The sequence below is a fragment of the Peromyscus californicus genome, unplaced genomic scaffold, assembly GCF_007827085.1.
Source record: "Peromyscus californicus insignis strain IS unplaced genomic scaffold, ASM782708v3 Scaffold_9__1_contigs__length_137607984, whole genome shotgun sequence".
In the NCBI taxonomy this organism is placed as follows: domain Eukaryota; kingdom Metazoa; phylum Chordata; class Mammalia; order Rodentia; family Cricetidae; genus Peromyscus; species Peromyscus californicus.
The window spans coordinates 136,891,201-136,901,361 of NW_026294617.1; positions in this window are offsets into that span (position 1 = coordinate 136,891,201).

Here is a 10,161-nt window from a genome sequence, read left to right on the forward strand (position 1 = left end):
TCAGCAACATAGCAGGATACAAGATCAACTCAAAAAAATCAGTAGCCCTCCTATATACAAGGGACAAAGAAGCGGAGAAGGAAATCAGAGATACATCACCCTTTACTATAGCCACAAATGACATAAAATACCTTGGGGTAACACTAACCAAGCAAGTGAAGGACCTATATGACAAGAACTTTAAGTCCCTGAAAAAAGAAATTGAAGAAGATGTCAGAAAATGGAAAGATCTCCCATGCTCATGGATAGGCAGGACTAACATAGTAAAAATGGCAATCTTACCAAAAGCAATCTACAGATTCAATGCAATCCCCATCAAAATACCAACACAATTCTTCACAGACCTGGAAAAAATAATACTCAACTTCATATTGAAAAACAAAAAACCCAGGATAGCCAAAGGAATCCTGTACAATAACACAACTTCTGGAGGCATCACGATCCCTGACTTCAAGCTCTACTATAGAGCTACAGTAATAAAAACAGCTTGGTACTGGCATAAAAACCGACATGTGGACCAATGGAATCGAATTGAAGACCCTGACATTAATCCGCACACCTATGAACATATAATTTTTGACAAAGAAGCCAAAAGTGCACAATGAAAAAAAGAAAGCATCTTCAACAAATGGTGCTGGCATAACTGGATATCAACATGTAGAAGGCTGCAAATAGATCCATATCTATCACTGTGTACAAAACTTAAGTCCAAGTGGATCAAGGACCTCAACATAAATCCAGCTACTCTGAACCTGCTAGAAGAGAAAGTAGGAAGTAGTCTTGAATGCATTGGCATAGGAGACTACTTCCTAAATAGAACACCAGTAGCACAGACTCTGAGAGAAACAATCAATCAATGGGACCTCTTGAAACTGAGAAGCTTTTGTAGAGCAAAGGATGCGGTCAACAAGGCAAAGCGACAGCCTACAGAATGGGAAAAGATCTTCACCAACCCCACATCTGACAGAGGACTGATATCCAGAATATATAAGGAATTCAAGAAATTAGACATCAAAATGCCCAACAGTCCAATTAAGAAATGGGCTATAGAACTAAACAGAGAATTCTCAACAGAGGAAACTCAAATGGCCGAAAGACATTTAAGGAACTGCTCAACATCCCTAATCATCAGGGAAATGCAAATCAAAACAACTCTGAGATACCACCTTTCGCCTGTCAGAATGGCTAAGATCAAAAACACTGAAGACACCTTATGCTGGAGAGGATGTGGAGGTAGGGGAACTCTCCTCCACTGCTGGTGGGAATGCAAGCTTGTACAACCACTTTGGAAATCAATATGGCGCTTTCTTAGAAAATTGGGAATCAATCTCCCCCAAGATCCAGCTATACCACTCTTGGGCATATACCCAAGAAATGCTCAACCACACCATAAGAGCACTTGTTCAGCTATGTTCATATCAGCATTGTTTGTAATAGCCAGAACATGGAAACAACCCAGATGCCCTTCAACTGAAGAATGGATAAACAAAATGTGGTACATATACACAATGGAATACTACTCAGCAGAGAAAAACAATGGCATCATGAGGTTTGCAGACAAATGGATGGATCTAGAAAAAAATCATCCTGAGTGAGGTAACCCAGACTCAGAAAGACAAACATGGTATGTACTCACTCATAGCAGGATACTAGACATGAAACAAGGATGACTTGTCTGCTACTCACATCACCAGGGAGGCTACCTGGAAAACAGGACCCCAAGAAAGACACAGGGATCGCCCAATGACAGAGAAATGGAATGAGATCTACATGAACAGCCTGGACATAAGTGGGGGTAATGAAAAGCGAGGGTTGAGGGAAAGAGAGCTTGGGGGAGCGGGAGATCCCAGCTGGATCAACAACAGAGAGGGAGAACAAGGAATAGGAGACCATGGTAAATGAAGACCACATGAGAATAGGAAGAAGCAAAGTGCTAGAGAGGCCCACAGGAATCCACAAAGATACCCCCACAACAGACTGCTGGCAATGGTCGAGAGACAGCCCGAACTGACCTACTCTGGTGATGGGATGGCCAAACACCCTAATTGTTGTGCTAGAAACCTCATCCAACTACTGAGGGATCTGGATGCAGTGATCCATGACTAGGCCCCAGGTGGATCTCTGGGAGTCCAATTAGCGAGAATGAGGAGGGTTTATATGAGCGAGAATTGTTGAGACCAAGGTTGGATAAAGCACAGGGACAAATAGCCAAATGAATGGAAACACATGAACTATGAACCAATGGCTGAGGGGTCCCCACTGGATCAGGCCCTCCGAATGGGTGAGACAGTTGATTGGGTTGATCTGTTTGGGAGGCATCCAGGCAGTGGGACCAGATCTTGTGCTCATTGCATGAGTTGGCTGTTTGAAACCTGGGGCCTATGCAGGATTGTTTGGCTCGGACTGGGAGGAGGGGACTAGACCTACCTGGACTGAGTCTACCAGGTTGACCTCAGTCTGTGGGGAAGGCTTTACCCTGGAGGAGATGGGAATGGGGGGTGGTTGGGGGGAAGGTGAGGGGGATGGGAGGGGGGAGAACAAGGGAATCCATGGCTGATATGTAGAACTGAATTGTATTGCAAAATAAATTAAAAAAAAAAAAAAAAAAGAAAAGCAGTTAAATGCTTTAAGTGGGGCTTAATGAGCCAAACTAGTGGAAGCCTGGAAGACAATGGTGCTTAGGGTAATTTGAACTGTGGGCTTGGCTCAAGAGGTTTCAGAGGAGAAGAGTTTCAGTATGTTGCCTAGAGATCATTCTTGTGATATTTTGGTGACGAATATGGCTGCTTTTTGCCCTTGTCCAAAGAGTCTGCCTGAGGCTAAAGTGAAGAGATTTGGATTAATTCTGTTGGCAGAGGAAATCTCAAAATTGCCCAGTATAGACTGTCATGTGGTTGGTTATTAGCGGTAACTCTAATGAAAATTTATAATGAAAAGAAACAAACTGAGCAAGTAAAATTATAAAATGTACAGATTGAGGAGAAAATGTGTATCAGAAAGTGGAATGGAGCCAAGTCCCATGTTCAAGGAGATAAACAGATTAAAGAAGAACAGGATGTTAAATGGAATAAAGGGAGTGGTGACCTCAGGGCAGACTCCATCCAGCTAAGCTTCCAACTTGTGATAGGGAATTAAAGAAAAGCTTAGAGCCAGGTATTGTGGTACACACCTTTAAACCCAATACTCAGAAGGCAGAGGCTGGCAGATCTAAGTTCAAGACCAGTTTAGTCTACAGAGCAAGTTCCAGAGCAGTCAAGTTTAGGCAGTAAAGGAACCCACTGAAAACAGAAGAGCTGGTGAAGATGTAATTGAATGAGGAGGCCATGTTCCAGTCAAAGCAAGCAGCAGAAATAGTTAGCTTTGGCCTTGTGGTTCTGGTTTTAGAGTCAAGGATAGAAGAAAGAGGTTATGAAATCTCTCTCCATAACTAAGGAAAGCCACTAAGGCCAGACATGTGTCAGGAGTGTCCCTGAATGTGTGAAGCTGTGAAGTTGAAGCCTGGATTGCCTTGGAGACTCCAAAATGTTAAGAAATGCCAGAATCATGGGATAGAACCAGCTCAAGAGAAAGAAGTGTACTGCAGCCAACAAAGATAAAAGGAGTTGGAGATCTGAAGAGAGTTTTGACATCAGACATACAGATGCAGAATTTCGAGTTTGGTCAGCTGGTTTTCGATCTTGCTTTGGTTCAGTATTTGCTTATTGTCCTCCCTTTCCTCCATTTTGGAACAGTTATATATATATATATATATATATATATATATATATATATATATATATATATATATATATATATATATATATACTGTGCCATTATATGTTAGAAGTATATGATCTTTTTTTTATTTTATATAGATTACAATTAAGAGATTGCATGAGTCTCAGAAGATATTTGAACTTTGAAGTTTAGAACAAGTTTGAGACTGTTATAGACTATGGAGATTTTTGAAGCTGGATTAAATGGATTTTGCATTATTTTATGGCTACAAGCCTATGGGGGTCAGGGAGTGGAATGTGGTGGTTTGAATAGTTATGGCCCCCATAGACTCATGTGTTTGAATGTCTGGCCCATAATGGCCCATAGGTGGTAGCATTATTAGGAGGTGTGGCCTTGTTGGAGGAAGTATGTCACTGTGGGGGTGGGCTTTTGAGTAATATATGCTGAAGCTACATCTAGTGTCACAGTTCAATTCCTGTTGCCTGTGGAACAAGATGTAGAACTCTCAGCTCCTCCTCCAGCACCATGTCTGCCTGCATGCCACCATGTCCCACCATGATGATAATAGACTGAACTTCTGAAACTGTAAGCTACCCCCAATTAAATGTTTTCTTTTATAAGAAAAAAAAAAAGACTGACAATGAATAGCCTTGGATATAAAGCTCTGTCCTATGTTTTGGTTATCCCAAAAGGCAGTAAAATGATGTTAGAATTACAACAGCACAATTGTGGAGGAATACACTTGATCTATATTCCCTTTTTATTCAACTACACAATGCAATGCTGCTAACTAGTTTTTGCTTCAGTATTTATCATCTTTGGTTCTTGGATCTACCTACAATTATATCAAATTCCCACAGATTCTGCCTAGCTTTCTTCCTCTAACTTGGTTTTACTATCTTATCTTGTAGGGTTTGTAGATGTAACCAACGGTCTTATTAAATAAGAAACACAGAGCCAATTCAGAGAAGAAAGCCAAGAGGTCAGAGCTAAGAGCCTCACCCTTCCTGATTCAGGGATCCTCTTCAGCCAAGAGAGCTCTCCAAAAAGGACCTACTTCCTGTGTGTATGTCTTTAAAGTCTTCCTGTTCTGCCTTCTCATTGGTTGTAAACCCAAACATGTGACTGCCTCGTCACTGCCTGAATGTACCGTCCTCCAGGTCCTTAAAGGCATGCTCCACCGCCGCCATGCACTTGCTATGGCTCTAATAGCTCTGACCCCCAGACAACTTTATTTATTAACATACAATTAAAATCACATTTCAGTACAAGTAAAATACCACCACAAGGGTTATATAAGTGGTTCTATCCAGAAATCTGGTTTCAAGTAGCCCTCTTCAAACCCACTGGACAAATATCTCTGCAGAATTCTTACCACTGACTCATTACCCTGTCATTGTGGTGGATCTCCTAGTAGTAAACATTTTCTGAAGCTCCTATTGATAGTTATTGCTTATACAAAATGATTTTCTAGACAAGCATATTAAGGAGGTGTACTTGCTACTTAAAGTAACATTAAAATTATATAGCATTTCCAACAAGGCATTCATACATTGAAAGTATGCAATTATTTCCACAAAAAAGGGATTACTGTCCATCCTATCATTTTCTAGAACTCTTAATTATATCTGAAATATTAGAACATAGGTTTATAAAAAGCTTAATTACTGGAATTGTTATAGAGCACACTTATCAACACTCAGCATATGTGAACTGTTGAGAGTTCCTAATGGTCCCTAGGCCTTCTTGGTTAAAAATTCAAAAACACACAGCATGTGAACTGCATTGAGATGCTGGTAATTCCCAATGGTCCCTAGGCCTTCAGGGATAGACATTCAGGATCTGGCTTCTCCTGATATCCTGGGCTATAGGAAAAAATTCTTAATTTTTTTTCCTTCCCTCAGATTTTTCAAATGAGATCTTTCTTTGCATTTTTGAAATACTTGTTTCACACAAAGAATGCATAGGCGAAAATCCCCTCTGACTCCCCTATAACTTGCTCCTGTGTCCACACTGCTATTGCCTAGTTCAAAAAGGAATATTCATACTTAGTGTTTGGGAGGCCCAATTAGCTATGGAATCACAAAATCCACATTACAACCCAGGTTCTATAGCAAGTGTCCCTGATCACTGCACCTCTGACCCTGAACAACCCTGAACCCCCAAGTTTACTTTTTCTGTTCTTTAGGTTTTCCTTAGACTCCATTTCTGATCCCTTTTTCTCTCCCTGCCTATGACTCCATGGGGCCCATGAAATTAAATCCCATCAATGTAACCAGAGAGATATACTACTATTTAGTAACAGGAGTAACTACAAACTGGAGAAAGGTTTAACAAGAGAATCACACAGAGCATGTTGGTGCCCTCTCTGCAAGCATGGGCACATATCTGGAGATCATTTTATTTCTCTTTCATCATGAAGTCAAGGTATCTGAGAAGATAAACTTGTTTGTTTTTTGAATATTTTTATTCTTTGATAATTTCATACATGTAAAAAATCTTGTTCATTTTTATCCCTATTACCCTCTCTCAGCTGTATGTAACTGACTGAATTTAATTTTTTGTGCTTACATGAACATGGACAGGTGGGGTGCTATCTACTAGAGTATAACCAAATTACTGGTGGCTATATCGCTGAGGAAAATCAGTCCCTCCAGTCCCAGCAATTAACTGCTAATAGTTCCTCAGAGAGGGATGGATTCTCATGATCCTTTCCTCCATCCATAATGAATTGTAGATGGTCCCAATGTTGTGGAATATTACTTGGTCAAAGATGTGTTATATTTGCTTATGCTGAAGAATATTACTTTAACTGTATAAGGGTGTATTACATATGTTTATACTGCAATTGTTTAATGATATAAGCATGTGTGTTTAATTATGTAAAGATGTGTTGCATCTGTTTCACCTTTTCTGCCTAAGGTACCTGATTGGTCCAATGAAGAGCTAAATGGCCAGTATCTAGGCAGAGAAAGGATAGGTAGGGCTGGTGGGCAGAGAGAATAAGAAGGAGGAGAATAGGAGGCTAGAGAAGAGAAAAGGAGAAATGAGAGAAGAATGAAGAGAGAACAAGGAACACACACCCTGGTCAAGAAGCCAGGCAGTCATGAGAAGAAGTGAAAGTAAGATATACAGAAAGAAAGAAAAGTAAAAATGTCCAAGGCAAAATGTAGATAAAGAGAAATAGGTATTTTAATTTTAAAGAGCTAGCCAGAAACATGCCTAAGCTGGGCTAAGCATTCAAAACTAATAATAAGTCTCTGTGTCACGACTTGGGAAATGGTTGTGGCCCAAAAGAAAAAAACCTGTAACATCCCAATCTTATGCAAGTTTTGTGCAAATTACCATAGGTGCTGTGAGTTGGTGAGTGTAACACCTATATCATGTCCTCAAAACAGCATTTCATAGGACTACTTATAGCTAGAGTTTTCCTGCCTGGCCCACAGTCAGGACAAATCTCTGTCACCCGCCAGTCCCACAGCCGCTCAGACCCAACCAAGTAAACACAGAGACTTATATTGGTTACAAACTGTATGGCCGTGGCAGGCTTCTTGCTAACTGTTCTTATATCTTAAATTAATCCATTTCTATAAATCTATACCTTGCCACGTCGTAGCTCATGGCTTACCGGCATCTTCACATGTTGTTTGTCATGGCGGCGGCTGACAGTGTCTCCCTCCTCCTTCCTGTTCTCTCAATTCTCCTCTCTGTTAGTCCCAGCTATACTTCCTGTCTGGCTACTGGCCAATCAGTGTTTTATTTATTGACCAATCAGAGCAACACAATTGACATACAGACCATCCCACAGCTTTTTTTTTTTTTTTTTGCTTAATAATATAAGTGTCTGTGTGTTTATTATAAATGGGCTGTCAGACTGCCGGGGCTTGGTGGGACCCAGAGAGAAAACTCTAGCTACAACTACTCCCCAACTTCTGGCTCTTACTTTCTTTTTGTCCTTCTTTTCCCTTGAAAGGGTAAACAAATTTATTTAAAGGTCAAGGATGATGATGTGAAATCAACATCCAGGAAGCAGTATTTCAGATGGAAAACAATTTCAGTTATCTGAAGCTCAGAGGAGAGCAAATAAACCACATCCAAAGAGCTTGCTCCTGAATACAGCTTCACAGCTTTGTAACAGGTTGGCATTTATCATTCTACCCTTTCCATGTGGCTTCTTCATTCTGCATGTTTTTAGGTGATTCATAATTTCCTACAGTTTTTTTTTTTTAAATCAGGAATGGCAATGGCACAGGCTGAACTGCTAAAGCAGTGTTAAGTCCTATAATCCAGTTCACAATTTAATTCACTAGGAAGATTTCTAGGAGTTACCTTTTAAAGCACTTGAGAACTCAGTGCTTAAGAGAAAAACTTCTTTTGGATTTTCAACTAACATAAGATGAAAGAGGAATGTAATGTCTATGGATAAATTTTGGTCTTTCATTGGAGCAGAAGAAAGAGGTATAAGTTGAAAAGTATGTCAAAAGATTAATTCCTACAGCTACATTTAAAATTGTTTTAGAAAGAAAAGGAAGGGTAGGCCTAGATGAGCATTCACAACTTTTAAATTAGAAGCTGTCCTTTTCTCCTACATAAAGTTCTTTAGACATTTTCTTGCTACAAAGCTTCATTTAACAACAGGAATCTTGGCAGCAGGTGGACTTTCAGGGTAATATTAATAAGCAGTAACAAGCCACAAGCTATTTTACATAGCTGGGTCAGCCTCCATGTTTCAGAGACAACACATTTTCCTCTTTGAATTTTATAACAGACACATGAAGGGATGAAGCAATTTGAGGAACTTGATCAAACAATTCCTCTTTTTGAATAGTACAGTGACAGTTGCTAAGCACAAAGAACTGAGCTTATTAAAATGAAGGAAGAATGTTTGCCAATAAATGCATCAGAATTTATCAGTTGGCTTGGGAAGGAATAGCACACCAGAATCAAGCTTCTTGTCATCAGTTTTCTAGCTTTGTAAACACACGAGTCATTCCATCACATAATTCATGTGAATGCTGAGTTGTAAGAATTTCTGGAAGTTTGGAGATGACAGTAGATAAGGAGAGGAAGTCAGAGCTGCAACAGCACACAGGGGTATTGATCTATGTTCTTCTGAGACAATCATCTAAGTAATGTGGTCAAATGTAGAGCAAGAACTAGGTTTTGAGATAACTCAGCTAGGCATACAAGAGACCAGATCTGGTTCTCAGAGACAGAGTCTGTCAAAGTTCTGATCACGTACAGAAAATTTGTGCTGGGGGAAAGGTGAGGGGGTGGGAGGGGGGAGAACAAGGGAATCCGTGGCTGATATGTAGAACTGAATTGTATTGCATTCTGTACCATCCAGGGTACAGAAAAGAACACCACATGTGGGGCTGACAGAAGGACTAGAGAACTAACAGGCTGAATGACAACATTCATTAGTTCTTAGGATCTACTAAACACTCACTACGTTTTGATGGAAATTTATAGCACTGAACATTGATCTCTATCCTGATATTACAACTGATTCCATAGCAAGTTCTGTCACGGCTGTGGGCTCTAAATGAGCTGCAGTGAGGCAAAAGGTGAAAACAACCTTCTCTTCATTACCAGTCTGAGGAAATTTTCAGTGTCTCTATAAATTGACATGATAGTATTGACTAGCAAGTGCTGGCTCTACTTAACTTTGCATTTTGACCATTTTAATTTATTATCTTATGCTCACAACTCCACAGACTGTTTATCATAATGTCTAGTTTTTTATCTTAGGGAAGTGAAACAAAGGTTAAGTGATTAACCCAAGGATAAGAGGTGAGGCCTCAGAACATGAATATTCTAACTAGAAACTAGGCAAAATCACTATATGATGAACCGCTACAACTAGATACATATCAAAATGACAAAGGGAATAGCTATTCTTTTTTTTTAATTTTTATTTTTATTTTGCAATACAATTCAGTTCTACATATCAGCCACGGATTCCCTTGTTCTCCCCCCTCCCACCCCCTCACCTTTCCCCCAGCACAGCCCCCATTACCACCTCCTCCAGGGCAAAGCCTCCCCCACGGACTGAGATCAACCTGGTAGACTCAGTCCAGACAGGTCCAGTTCCCTCCTCCCAGGCCGAGTCAAGCGATCCTGCATAGGCCCCAGGTTTCAAACAGCCAACTCATGCAATTAGCACAGGACCCAGTCCCACTGGCTGGATGCCTCCCAAACAGATCAACCCAATCAACTGTCTCATCCATTCGGAGGGCCTGATCCTAGTTGGGGACCCCTCAGCCATTGGTTCATAGTTCATGTGTTTCCATTCCTTTGGCTATTTGTCCCTGTGCTTTATCCAACCTTGGTCTCAACAATTCTCGCTCATATAAACCCTCCTCATTCTTGCTAATTGGACTCCCAGAGATCCACCTGGGGCCTAGTCATGGATCTCTGCATCCAGATCCCTCAGTCCTTGGA